The sequence below is a fragment of the Talpa europaea genome (assembly GCF_964194135.1).
Source record: "Talpa europaea genome assembly, chromosome: 11".
Lineage (NCBI taxonomy): Eukaryota > Metazoa > Chordata > Mammalia > Eulipotyphla > Talpidae > Talpa > Talpa europaea.
Genome location: NC_140078.1, coordinates 47,580,064 through 47,595,373, shown reverse-complemented (window position 1 = coordinate 47,595,373; position 15,310 = coordinate 47,580,064).

The following is a 15,310-nucleotide window of genomic DNA, read 5'->3' as shown; positions in this document are numbered from 1 at the left end:
AAATGATGTAACAATTATATAAAATAAAATATTAAAAAAAACAAAAAAAAACAAAAAAATAAAAAGTGTGATCAAACAAACAAAAAATAAAATGTCAGGAGTTCATCTTTCTGATGGCTGAGTAACATTTCATTGTGTACATTATATGTATATATACATATATATCCACTATGATTCACCCATATATATATATATACATATATATCCACTTGATCCACTCATCTATTTTGGGACATTTAGGTTGTTTCTATAATTTGGTTATTGTAAATAGTGTTGTAATAAATATGGGAATACAAGTTTCCTTTTGAGTTAGTGATTTTGAATTTTGGGGGTAGAGACCTAGGAGTGGAGTTATGGTAATATGGCAGATCCATTTTTAATGTTTGAGTCACCTCTATAATGTTTTCCTTAAGGGCTGGACCATTCTGCATTCCTACCAACAGCATAGTATCTGTTTTTTTTTTTTTTTTTTTTTTTTTGATATGGGCCATTCTCACAGGTGTGAGATGCTATCTTTATCCTGGAGTATGAAACTATTTAGGTTGTGGAATTAACTAATCAGATTCAGATTCTTCTTCATTATTTTTTTTTAAGATTTATTTATTTATTTGTACAAGCACTGGGTACAGTCAGAGGCGTGAGAGGGTGAGAGAATTCACCAGAGCCAGAGCAGGGAGCAGAACAGGCAGAAGGACCAAAGTACACTGCTGAGGGGAGCAGCGGGTGGCAGGAGAGGTCTGGGCGCCATGTGGGACCCTCGCCCACCGGCTGGGGATCGAACCGGCGCTGCAGAGGCTGTAGTCAGCTTTGCAACCCAGCGCTCAACCGCTGTGCCACTGGGGAGGTCCTCTTCTTCATTATTATCTGAGGTTCCTCTCCCCAGGACTTGTTAATGACCTCCATGCCATATTTGCTAGTCCTGGTACCCATAAGTCCCTGCATCAGCTCTTGCAACACAGCTGTGTTTCCAGAGAAACAAAATAAAACAACTATCCAATAATAACCAGTGGAGATTTGTTGAAGACCCTGAAGTCATCAATAAGATCATGATACCTGTGTTCTGTAATGTCCATGAGTTCCCATTTGTTACAATGAAATATGCCCCAGACATAGTTCATTTTACTGTAGGTGAGCTATGCCATGATCTCTTTACTACCAGTCCACCAAATATTAAAGAATTTACTTGGGAAATTCAACTGTACACATGGACAGTTATGCTCTAAAACTTTATAGAGTTACTAATTTACTTTTTTCAAGTTTTACATGAAGTCCTTTAGGACCTTTCTTTCAAAGATCAATCCTTTCTTTACAATATGTAGGTAATTTGTTATTATGCTTCCCTCACTCCCAGCATGTGAAAGAGAAAGCTTATACTTATTAGGAAAACTAGTAAGCCTTTTTAAAGCAACTAGCAAAAACCTAAAGCTTTCCTGGGTCATATTCTGAGCCTCCAAGGGATATTAATAGATCCTTTCAGGAAGGAAACTATCTATCTCTTCTTATCTCATGGCTAAAACCAAGAGATGATTTAGAGGATTCCTAGAACTTTCTGGTATCTGATTGTAGATACCCACTTTCTCACAGATCCACAGCCTATTTCTGAGAAAACCAAGCCATTTGTACTAGATAAAGGAAGAAAAACCTCCTTTGAGCCTATACTCAAAACACCAATTTTAGACTAGCCAAATTATGAAATGTGGTTTTCCCTATTTGTTTATAAGACAAAAGGAAATACTAGACCCAACGGCAGGTGAACCACCACTAAGCTATTGACTGCTATAGTCAGAGAGTTTACCCTCCTTTTGTGAGCAGTAACTGCTCCATCAAACTAATAGAAGTTACTTCTGACACTGTCAGTGGAGAAGTATCAGCTCTTTATGTTACTTAATCTTTTCATCTCTGAAATTTAGCTGTGATTTATTAGCATACAAATTACGTCTATTGTCTTCTGTTCACATTCAGCCTTCATTTGTCCCTGGACTTGACCCTGCCCTCTCCCACAGGCAAAAATTCATCTATGTCATGACTGCCTAAATACAACTGAGCAATTTTTAACTCCTCTACAATAGTTAAGGAAAAACCCTTTAACAGCCCTAGGCTATTTGTGGATGGATCTTATTTAAGAACAATAAATTCTATTATACTGATTATTTCATCAGTACTTCCACAGAAGTCTTAGAAAGTAGAGCTCTTTCGCATGCCACCTCTGCTCAACAGGTAGAGCTTATGGCTTCACCCAGAGCATGTATTCCAGCAAATGAGAAATCAGTGAGCCATATTGTGCTGGCAGGAAGGGCACAGGGCAGAATCTCTATGAGCCTATGCAAATGGGTGAAGGGGAGTCCTGGAGCCCTCGGTGGCTTTTTCAGGCTTTTATTGGGATATTACCAGGTTCACAGTAGGCAGGGGTGTCGGAGGCCCAGAAGGCTGGCAGGGAATCTGTACTCTTTCTGGGCTCTCCGGTGTTTTCTTGTGCCCTCTGCTTCTCTGCTGGTTCTCTTCTGATCTCTTGCTTGTTCTCCTTCTCCTCTGGTTCCGTTCTGTGATACCACCCTTATAAGACCCATCTCAGCACAGGTGAATCCCACCTACGCATGCATGCCCACACCCCACTCCAGGTGCCCGCCATCAGGCATGCATTCAGGAGCACAGGGATCCATCATCAATCCTAATGGTGGGAGGGCAGAAAAGCCTGACAATTATTTACCCTACATACATACAGACAGTCCATTTGCCGTTGGGGCAGTCCATGACTTGGGTGTACTATGAAAACAAAGAAGTTTCCTGACACTGGGAACCCAAATTAAAAATGGAAACTAGTAGCTGACTTATAGAAGCTCTGCTACTGTCTTTGAAATAGCAATAATTAAGATTCAGGCTTATCAATGCTCAAAAATCTAAAGACAGGAAATCATAGGGAATGGATTGGCCTACTCTGCAGCCAAATCTGCTATGATGTCTGGCCAACAGCCAGTAGCACCAGCCCTAAGTAAAACAGAAAAATAGCAACATAGCAAACCAGACACTATAGAGATGTTCCCTGAGGTGATCATACTAAAACAATAACTAGCTTTGGAGGAAGAAAAATGTAAATGGATTCACAATGAATGTATTTTATTCTTTACACAGGACTCTGGATAAAACCCAATAGAAATATATTTCTTTCAGAAAATTTCACACCTCAATGACCTTTGTCTCACATAATTCAACCCACAAAGACCTCTGAAAATTGATTAATTTAATAAATAACTTGTTCCCATCTGTAGGGCACATCCATCAAAAGCATAAGACTCCTCTACTTACTTTTTTTTTCCTCTCTTGTTTGTCCTTTTCCCCTGTTCCATGAGCTGATAACACCTCTGTTAGCATCTCTCAGGTGATTGTTAAAGGAGATAAGCTTTCATACTAAACAATCTGCCATCCCAAACCCTGATCTGTTCATGATGCTGGGGACCCCTCGGACATGCCTATAACCTGCAGCTAATATTACCATAAGGAATACTCAGATTACTTTAGATGTAAGTTACAGAGTTATACTTTGCAGATAGGTTTTCCAATGCCTTATTTTTTCTTTCCCTAATTATAATTTTACTTTCCCAATTAGATACTATGCAAACTATAGTACATTTATACCCCTATATTCTTGTGATTATCTAAGTCAGATCTACCCCCAATCATGAAAAGATCTCCCCAGCATACCTGTCTTTGTAAGGCATTTAGAACAACAGTTTATTTTAGGCTGGAGGTTTCTTTCTTGAAAATATCCAAAACCTAACTAACTCCTGGCTTGAATGAATAAATGCAACAATCCCTGAAAATGAATCCATAACAATGCCAATTTAACAGGGGTAGAATATATCCCAACAGGATTTATCTCTTTCGGTGGTAGTTATCATTATCCTTGGACCTATAAATGCCTAGATGACTGGCACATAGACTGGCAATGCCCCTTAGATTATCTAACTGTACCCCTAACTGTTTGTAAACAAACTGAGAAATCTCATTGGTCAATTGTCCTGAGCTTGCATCATTGATTTTACCAGGAGCCACTCATGATTCAGGATTCTCTGCATCCCTGGTCAGGAGTGAGTGCACATGAAGATATGATCAACACCTCTCTTTAAGCCTCGAAAACATCACAAACTCTAATCCTAGAAAATAACTGAGATCATAGCTACACAATAAGAACAACTAAACTCTTCAGCTAAAGTTCTCCTTGACAATAGGATAGCCCCAGGTTATCTCTTTGCTGAAGAAAGAGGTGTTTGTACTGCAACTGACACCATTTATTCTTGGATTAACACTTCTGGAGAAGTTGAGGTTCAATTACACACAATTTGAGAACAAGTTATTGGTTGCAAAAAGTTCAATTTGACTCATTTCGACTGTATTCACTGGTTTCCAACAAGATTGGCCTCATGGTTTAGATCTTTACTACAATTTGGTCATTCTGTCATATTTGCAATTGTATTTTGTGTTGTGATTTATACAACTGTCAGTTGTCATCTAGCATTGGAAATATAACAAACCTAATAATTGATGTCTGCCCAATACTTTGAGGTGATATCTAACACCTGTGCCCTTGACAAAGTCTCCCTGCTTGAACCTTCATTTTGATCTGATATAAGGAGTTAGTCAAACATGATGAGTGCTTGCTACTGCTAATCCTGAAAACTTTTCTCACCCAAGGCATGATGAAGAATAAAACATAAACAAAATGGAAGTCCATGCAAAAGAAACACCTAGCAATATATCAGGTGATCATAATTACCCAATTGGAACTTGATCAAAAAGGGCAATATAGAACTATCTCACCCCAGATAATGCCCACAGTGTCCAGAAGTCCCAAACAAAAGGCTGCTCATCCAAGATGGTGCTGTCCCATCAATGAAGGCTTAGAGTTCATGATAAGTAGGCAAGCAGCTGGTTAGTATCCAACTCACTGCAGCAGGAAGTGCTCAGATGGAGCCATAGTAGGAGCCCACAGCAACAGTCTGAAAGTTGGAATGGATATCTCCAGACACTGGACCAGACAGCAGTGGAGGCAACAGTACCAGGAGATGGTGCTGGATAAGCAGATCCACTATGTTAACAGTTCTCAAAAGTGACCCACACATATATTGCCAGTTACCCATCAACAGTGCTGGGCAGCACTGGCCAGTAGTGCTGGTTACCACCTGTCATCAAATGATGCTCTCAAAATATCAATGTTACAACTCTTTGTGAGTTGTTGGCCCACACCAAAACCAAACAGCTCTTGGGCCTCCCCGGTGCAGCAGCTATTAAGCTGTCCGCAGCCTCTGCAGCACGTGTTTGATCCCAGCCAGCCAGGGAGAATCCCACATGGCGCAGCAGACCTCTTCTGCTGTGCCTGCTGCTCCCCTCAGCAGTGTCTTCAGTCCGTCTGCCTGTTCTGTTCCCCACTCTGTCTCTGGTGAATTCTCTCACCCTCCCATGCCTCTGGCCTGTACCCCAGTTCTTGTATAAATAAATAAATCTTTAAAACAAACAAACAAACAGCTCTTTGAGACACTTTGCCTGGGACCTCTGGTGCTCCTTTCATATGGTCAGTGTCAGAATAGGAGGCAGCTATAGCCACCCAGTTTCTGCAAAGCTCTTTGGCTTTCTTTAGAAGTCAGCTGCTGGTTGCTTCTTTCTTCTTTCTTTTATTTTTTTAAGCATTTTTAAAAAAGATTTATTTATTTATGCATACAAGAACTGGGGTGTAAGCCAGTGGTGTGGGTGGTGAGAGGATTCATCAGAAAGAGTGGGGAGCAGAACTGGCAGATATACTGAAATACACTGCTGAGGGGAGCAGTGAGCGAGGCAGGAGAGGTCTGCTGAGCATGTGGTTTGCTCCCTGACTGCCTGGGGATCAAATTCGTGCTGTAGTGGATGGCAGTAACTTGATAGCACGTCTTTAATGCCTGTACCACCAGGGAGGCTCCATTCTTTCTTCTTTCTTTCTCCTTTCTTCTTTGGAGGCAAGGAACAGAGTTTTTTTTTCTTTCTTCAGAGACCAGGAACAGTGTCTCAAGCTGGCTCCTGCCCTGCCTTATATCCTCTTTCAGTGTCCACTCACCTTACCTGCTTATTGGACCATTTTCAACTGAATGGCTGATTGGACCATTTTAGGACCATTTGGTGGACATGATTGGTTCATTTAGCTTGTACCACATCGGTACATTCTACCATCTAGGCACCAGATATAAAAAGGAAACCTTGGTCACAGACCTCCCTATTGCCTGTGTCTGAGGGGAAGCACAATACTGGAGCTGGTGTGGTGGGGCTCCATGCTCCTTCCTGAAGCTCTGAACTGGGGGTGCATGGCTAGCTGCTGCCTCCTTTGCTGGAGCTTACTTCAGCACAGGGAAACCTTAGTGGGGCTGCTTGCTCTGGGGTGGTGTGGCAGAGGAGCCACTGCCTGCATCCTGAGTCCCAGTGGGGCCACTGGTGGTGAGCTGTAAACTGCCCTCCACCCAGGGCCTCCCTGGTGGCTCAGGGGGTTAAGCGCAGGGTTGTGATGTTGCAGAGGGGCTGAGGGTGAGGGCAGAAGTGCCAGAAGTCCAGAGTTTGCATTGCCAGCTGCCCCTTCATAGTGCGTAAACTCAGGTCCCAAAACTTCCCTTTACCTGAGGATTTATGAAATGAGAAAAATGCCTCAGCCCTTTTTTAATCAGAGAAGTTAATGGACTAAGCAGGATTTATAGATTGTCCAGAGCTTGACAAATGGACGCCTGCATAGACTCCCACTGACTTACATTGAGGGGCACCTCTGTTCTCTGTGTTCTGGTGACATTCTGCAGGCTCCTCTGTGAGCCTGCCTCAAACTGAAATTGTTTCCCCTTGAAAGTGAGCCAGAATCCCCTTTATAACCAGTGTCTCAAAGAGTGTTTGGTGTGTGGAATATCTCAGGAATGGTTTGCCAGATGCAGGGAACAAGTACTTCCTGAGATTCAGCTGCAGGGGACTTCTATTTCATGTCATACAAAATGAATTCTATTATTGTTAATCCCTCAATAACCACAACCTTGCTTAATGATAATTTTGTTGATATGAGTTATTTATCATATGATGCTAAGGATATTGTCTCCGAGGGAGGAGAGAACATTCAATGGGAGAAGGTTCTCTCCCTTTGGGACTGTTACCTTGAATCACACAGAGTTTAAGCATGTTGCGCTCAAGAGGCATGGCTACCCAGCAGATGACCTCAGGACCATTTAGGGAATGGGACAGAATGGAAACAATTAGCTCCACACAATTTTTTGCCATGGGCAGAACTGAACTAGCAACATGAACATCACTTGAGAACTTGTTAGCAATGCAAGCCACCTGGTTTGCAAACAACAGAATCATAAATTCTGAGGATGGGATCCACAAAGTTTCAACCATACCCCTGGGTGATTCTGAATCACATTCGTAATGTCTGAGAACAATGTCTTAAACCAAGGAGAATCCAGTTAATCCAAAGAGTAATTATAATAAAGTAAAAATGAAAGTCAACAAGCGACTGTAAACAAGAGACACACTACTAGGGGGTAGGCCAGGAGGGAGTGGGATCAAAATAAGGGGGATGGGAATTATATGGGGATTATAACCAAGATTAAAATGCATACATTGTGCAAAAAATGAAAAGTTATGTAAAAAATATATAAAACAAAAAAATCAAAAACCAAAAACCAAAAAGAAAGATAAAAAAAAAATAAGGAGATTTTTTTTTTTTTTGTACCATCTCTTTAGGGATATCCAGGTAATCATCTAACCTTTCATTGTTTAATATCTCACATTACAAGCTATCCATGTGGAAGATGGATCCAAGATGGGAGTCACTTATCGGCCAGGACCTCAATTCCACCTCTCAGTGATTCTCTTTACAAAAGCTATCTTTTGTGGGTTGACCTCATCTTCCTGCCTATTATAAGATGACTATGACATTTACAGGACTCATTCCTGAAAACAAAAGCCATCTTGTCTGATATTTTCATCTCATGAGCCACAAAAACTCTCCATGAAGCTATAGTAGAACATCCCTTCCCAAATGTCTTATTAGGGAACATAGCGTTACAAAAAACACTGGCACTGGGCCTCCCTGGTGGCACAAGAGGTTAAGATGCAACCTATGAAGCTGACCACAGCCACTGCAGCACTAGTTCAATCCCCAGCCAAGGAGCAACCCACATGGTGCAGCAGACCTCTCCTGACTTGCCTGCTGCTCCCCTCAGCAGTGTATTTCAGTCAATCTGCCTGTTCTGTTCCCCACTCTGACTTTGGTGAATCCTCTCAAGCAGCTGCACCTCTGGACTATACCCCAGTTCTTGTATGCATAAAAATAAAATAAGTCTTAAAAAAAAAACCAAAAAAACAACCCTGGTACTGATTCTTTGGGAAGGGGATGAGACTATACAGAAAAATCAATTGAATTTTATTTCTAAAGCTGGAGTCCTTCTCTTTGAGCCCCATGTGGTAGAATTGGGCACCAGAACAAAACAGGACTGGTGTTCTGCTAGATGGTTGCTACTTTTACATATAATGCAGTGATGTTACAGAGCAATGAGTTCCTCTATAGGATATGCATAGATCTGATATTTGATAATGGCATCCAATATTTGAGAACAAAAATCAGTTTTAATATGTGAATTGATTGGCAAAGAGGTAGAAGATAAACTCAAATCTACCATCTTGATTAAGAAAGAAAATCAGGTAACATAGATTTTGGGGACCAGAGTTGAGAACAAAGCATTTAAATTTTGTTGGTTGAAAGCAGTTAAGGCATAGAAATGTGTACTTGACTGAAGTTCTTTGGCTGGTTACAAGGCACTTCCCACAGGAAGTACAAAGAGACTTTTCCTCTGATACCTGGAGTTTTGAATTTCTGTTTGTGTTCCTCTTCTTCTCTGGGTAGCCCCTTCTTTTGTGTTCTCTGTTCTCAGCCAGTCATGGAACCCAGTTCAAGGTTGTTGGTAAACCCCCAGGCTTTGCTGTGTCTATAAAAGCAAATCTCAGAAAATAGTTTAGATACTTTTGTTTTTTTTCATTCTTGTGCTTTATGGTCTCAAGCCAATTTAGCCATTTTTAAAAAATATTTATTTATTTATTTGTACAAGAACTGGGGTACAGGCCAGATTCAGCAGGAGGGTGAGAGGATTCACCAGAGACAGAGTGGGGAACAGAACAGGCAGACTGATGAAATACACTGCTGAGGGGAGCAGCGGGCACGACAGGAGATGTCTGTTGCACCATGTGGGACTCTTGCTGGCCAGGCCGGGATTGAACTGGCTCTGCAGAAGCTGCAGACAGCTTCACAGAGCTGTGCTCAACTGCCTGCACCACCAGGGAAGACCCCCAATTTAGCCATTTAACCTCAGTTTCAATTACTTTTCAGTTACTTTTTTAATGATTTATTTTATTTATACAAGAACTGGGGTACAAGCCAGATGCGTGGGAGCATGAGGGATTTACCAGAGACAGAGTGGGGAACAGAACAGGCAGAATGGCCAAAATTCACTGCTGAGGGGAGCAGTGGGCAAGACAGGAGAGGTCTGCTGCGCCACGTGGGTTGCTCTGCGGCCGGTGGGGATCGAACTGGCACTGCAGATCGAACTGGCTTGACAGCACTGCGCTCAACTGCCTGTTGAAGTTAGTGTAGATACAAAGCAATTTGCAAAGATAGTGAGAAAGATTTCATTTAACTTCACAAAGGTCTCCAAGGCTTTGATTTCCTGTTTTTCAATTTTTTTTCCTTCTGTTGTCATAATGGATAAATTTTATCTTTGTTTGCTGATGCTTACATGTTTCGTTTCCATTCTTCTATTGAGCCTCTCCAGTGCATTTCCTTTATTTCTATTATTTTATATTTATACTCTAAAGTTTCCTATTTGGTTCATTTTTATAGCTACTATTTTTTGCTGAGAATATCCAACTTCCCAATTATTTCTGGAGTCTTTTCTTTTACTTAATGGAGTTTGGTTATAATACTTTGAAGTATATTTCTAGTAATCCCAACATCTGGGTCATCTTGGGGTTAGTATCTGTTGACTACTTTTCCCTTGGGAGTTTTTAAAAAAGATTTTCTGGTTCTTTTATAGTTTGAGTAGCCGTGCATTCAATCCTGCACATTTTGAATATTATGTTATTAAACACTTGGAAATTATTAAAGTCTTCTGGGAATGTTGATTTGTATTGCTTTATTTCTTTATTTCTTTATTTTATTTTAACAGACAAAGCAAGTCCAAATCTATCTCCTATGGACTGTGTGTCCAATCTTAAATTAATTTTCAGTTTTTCCAATGCTATTCTGGTTTGCTTCACTACATGTAACATCAAGGGATCAGTCTGATTCCTGGGTAATGTCTACTACTGTTGACTCAGTTTCAAAGTCTTTACTATATTGATTCTTGTCCATATTGTGCATGCATAGCTCTGGGAGGGTCTCAGGATGTCATACACAGACCAAAAGAGTATCTTTCTCAAGTCCATCAGCTCTGTAATGTTTCCCACAGACATCAGTTCCCAAAGCTGCCTTTCCTGGTGCCTTAGTTAGGATGTTGGGATTTTACCTTCCCTCAGAGCTGCTGTGTACTTCCCACCACAGGAACCTGGCCTATGAACAGCTGCCCTTACTTTCACTCTTGCAGGAGCCCAGATTTGTTACCAGGTGCAACAGATCTGGGGTTGGGAGACTCCTCAGAGCTCCGTACTGTAGGGTCTCTCTAAAGGCCTTCTACCTACTGTAAAGGGTTTTTTATTTTTTGGAATTTTGTTCATCTGTGTTCATACAAACTTCTACAATTTGGGCTGTCCAAATGTCTATGTCAGATCTTATGGAAGGCACAAATATTTTAACAAAACCAAAAAGAAAACCTACTGCCTTTGGGGTTCTAGAGTTTGATTTCTCTGCCCAGTCTGTATGCTTTATTTACTTTTCAGCTCTCCAATTGCTTTTTATATTCAGGTGTTTTTTACATTCTGTTCAGGTTTTAGTTGCAGTCAGAGGGAGAGGTAGGTTGGGGTATGCTTAATCTTCCATAACTAGAACCACAGTCTTACATCAATATATGTATATTTTTTAAGATTTATTTATTTATACAAGAACTGGAGTACAGGCCAGATCCATGGGAGGATGAGAGGATTCACCGGCGACAGAGCGGGGAACAGAACAGGCAGACTGACACTGCTGAGGGGAGCAGCAGGCCAGACAGGAGAGGTCTGTCGTGCCATGTGGGATACTCCCCAGGCAGCTGCGATTGAACTGGTGCTGCAGAGGCTGAGGACAACCTCACAGCGCTGCGCTCAACTGCCTGTGCCACCAGGAGAGCCCTTACATCAATATTTTAAGTAAAAAGATCATGATCAAGTTATCAGTTTGAATCATTTGGATGCACAATCATTGATTTTTGTGTATGTTTATGTCTCTCCTATTTGAAGTCTCTAGATACAATTGTCTGACGGGATGTAAAGGCCAGGAGTGGGCACAGTGCAGGTTTTCTGATCCCATGCAGACCGGGTAAAGGAGTCAGAGTCCTCAGTAGTTTTGCAGGTTTTTATTTGGGGTTCACCAGGCATATAGCAGGCAGGGGTGCTGGCTGGGGGGCTGGGAGGTTGGCAGGCCTCCCAGCCCCCAGCAAGTCTTCACTCTATCTGGACTCTCTGGCGTTTGTTCTGCTGCTTCTCGGCTTCTACTTCGGCTTCTACTGCTGCTACTTCAGCTTCTACTGCTGGTGCTGGTGCTGCTGGCTGGGGCTGCTGCTGCGGCTGCGGCTGCGGCTGCTGCTGGTGCTGGCGTCCCCGTGACGCCGCCCTTAAAAGCACAGTCTTAACTCAGCTGAATCCCATCTACCTATGCCCACACCCTATTCCAGGTGCCCGCCATCAGGCATGCATTCAGGACAAGGATCCATCATCTATCTTGATGGCGGAAGGGCAGAAAAGCCTGACATTTTCTTTACCCTACACGGGATTATAGGAAAAACTGAATGGACAGATTCGTCATAAATATTTTGTTTCCCCTGGCATGTTATTTCCAAAGTGGGGCTAAGACACAACCCAAATAGAATTGGGATCTGAGTGTGTTGGAGGCCTGTGTCCCACTGCCATCCGAAGCCACAGAAAGTAGAAGTCTTCCAGAGAACCTGTGCCCTCTTGGCATGAGAGTAGTGGAGTAGAAATGGCAGTGGGGGCATTGAGGCACAGAAAGGGACACTGAGTTACTTAGGTACTTATGGTCCCAGATCCGTGCAAAAGAATAACTTGAAAATCTCTGTATCTCTGAGAGGGACTGTAGGGGCAGGAATGGCCATGGAGCAGGTTTTCTATGATCCCATGCAGAGGGGGTAAAGGAGTAGAGAGTCCTGAGCCCTCAGTGGCTTTTGCAGGCTTTTATTGGGATTTACCAGGTACATGGCAGGCAAGGGGTGCTGGGGAGCTGGGAGGCTGGCAGGCCTCCCAGCCTCCAGCAAGTCCTCACTCTATCTGGGCTCTTCGGCCTTCTCTCTCTCTCGGCTTCTATTCTGCTTCTCTCCTTCTCAGCTTCTACTGCTTCTCTTCTCCCTGCTTCTGCTGGCGATCCCACGACACTGCCCCTAAAATCCCAGTCTCAGCCCAGGTGAATCCCGTCTACATATGCCCATGCCCTACTCCAGGTGCCCACCATCAGGCATGCATTCGGGACCACAGGGTTCTGTCATCTATCCTAATGGCGGGAGGGCAGAAAAGCCTGATACTTTTTACCTTACCCTACAGGGACCTAGAAGTTAAAGCAGGGCGAAGTTTCATGGGTTAGATGAGAGGATATAAGGACATAGTTGCAGAGGGCCTCATGGGCCTGGAGATAGGAAGCTGAATTCAAAGGCAGACATTTTGTCAGAGTCCAGCAGAGAGGCATGGAGACACTATGGATTGCACATGCCCGTCTGCCATCATAAATGAAAGCAGAGGCCAGATATGTGGATAAACTTGGGAACCATCTGTTCATTAGAGGTATTTAAATACATGCGTGCAGCTGAAATCACTTAGGGAGTGGGTGCACATGGAGATGAGAAATAGTGAAGACAGCCCTGGGACACTCCAGATGTAAATGTTAGAGCATCCTGGCATCCCTGGGGTTAGAGTCGGGGGGCAGGTGGTGTGATGAAATCCTGTGGACTCCCCACCCCATCTCCATGCCTCAGACATCTCATTAAAACTCCCAGCTTTTTCTGAGTGGATGGGGTGGGTTATGGATGCTGGAATCTAGGGACACAGCTGAGTGGCCATTTTGACCTTTAAAAGAAGGAAGACAGGAATGTCTCACTCTCTTTTTGGGGGTCTTCTGGTAGGACAGACAGCAGCTGGTCAAGTACTGACCAATTAATCTTCTCTATCTCTATCCTCTCTCTTCTTGCTCCCCTTGCGAATAATCATTATAAATTTTTTGTGTGCTTTTCATTTTTTAAAAGATATATTTATTTATACAAGAAGTGGGGTATAGGCCAGAGGTGCGAGAGGGTGAGAAGATTCACCAGAGACAGAGTGGGGAACAGAACAGGCAGACTGACTGAAATACACTGCTGAGGAGAGCAGTGGGCGGGGCAGGAGAGGTCTGCTGTGCCATGTGGGTAGCTCCCTGGCCGGCCGGGAATCCAACCCATGCTACAGAGGCTGAAGACAGCTTCACAGCACTGCGCTCAACCCTCTTCACCCAGGAGGCCCTGCTTTTCATTTTTTTAAGTTCTTAAGGACATAGGAAAGACCTCACAGACGAGGGCACCCCCTTTTTATTTCTGGGGTTGTCTGCAAACAAAATTGGTGAGGAACAGTGTAGGGTAAGTAAAAAGTATCAGGCTTTTTCGCCCTCCCACCATTAGATTAAATGCATAGGTGGGTGCACCTGAGCTAAGAAAAGGGGCATATAAGGCAAGGGCGGTAGAGGATGGTATGGTGTTTACGGCAGAGTACAGCAGAGCACAGTGGAGAACATGAAAACAGCTAAAACACCAACACGGCTGCTTGAACTGGTGATGAACCTACCTGGTTTTGGATGGTTGCATTACAAACAGGTACTGAGAAATATGGGCCAGTGAGGTTGGAGGAAAAGCAAGAGAGAACGGTGAGGAGGACTGCACCCAGCATCACCACCACTGCTGGGCCATGTCAGAACAGGGCTCCCTTGATTAGGTTTGGAAGCATGTACCATGGCTGTCACAGAGAAAATATTGATGGAGCATGAAGATGAAGACTTTATTGCAATATATCTGAGAGAGTTGGGAGGAAAAATTGTGGTGAGTGTTGAAAATCCTTTGGAAAGTTCTTGATATTAATAAACTGAGGCACAGGGTGGTAACTGAAGGAGCTCGTTTTGTTGGATGGCAGCTGCCCTAGCATGTCCATGCTAACAGGCATGATTTGTCAGAGTAGGAGCTAGTGCTATTGCAGAGGGACTCAGATGCAGTCGGCTCACAGTCAGAGGCTGCTTTTAGATAGGAATACCTGTGCCAAAGGGCAGGCAAAGTATATGAATTAAATGAGGCAGTTAGGCCCACTTTTTTTGAAGGTTTATGTGCAAATTCACTTCTGCTTGCCTGTTTTCTCAGTAAACAATTTCAGTTTTTGCATCTTTAAAATGAAATAAATAATACCTGCCTACTTTATTGGTTTGTATCACAGGGAATATATTCAAACATATTTGGAAAATCACAAGGCATTGTAAAAATATGATTGCTATTATAGATGATGACAAAACTGCTCCCTTCTCTCCCTCAGGAATGAATGTTTCTTCCCTGAGGCTCTCAGGGTTTAGATTGTTGATTCTGTACTGTTGGCCTCACCTGGACCCTGGGAGAATGGGACCCTTGAGTCCCATTGCTAACTTGAGTTTTAGATTTTGCATTTGATTGTGTGACCTTGGAGTAAATAAAAATTATATTTCATATTTTCATCTGGAGAAATGTAATTCAACTCGAACAGGATATAAAAGAAGCAAGGATCAGACCTCAGGTTGTCGAATAGTAATTAAAAAGAGAGTAACTCTCATGTCCTCTTATCTCAGTCATAGGTTTGGGCAATACTTCTCTTAATAGTCTTAGTAGATTTCTGAGAACTTTTTTATTTTCTTTGTTCATTGAGCATCAGATAGCATTGAGAAATAGAAAACTTTGTGTTACTATCAATTAATTTTCTTTTGAACAAATATCCCCTAGATACAGTTTGGACTTATGGCTTCCTATTAGAGCAAGAAGAGAAAGTAATTCAGATTCGTGATAAATTATGAAATTAGCAACACATAGTTTCAGTGTCAGAGAAAGTTATTTAATTACCTACAGGCTTGTTTTTTTTT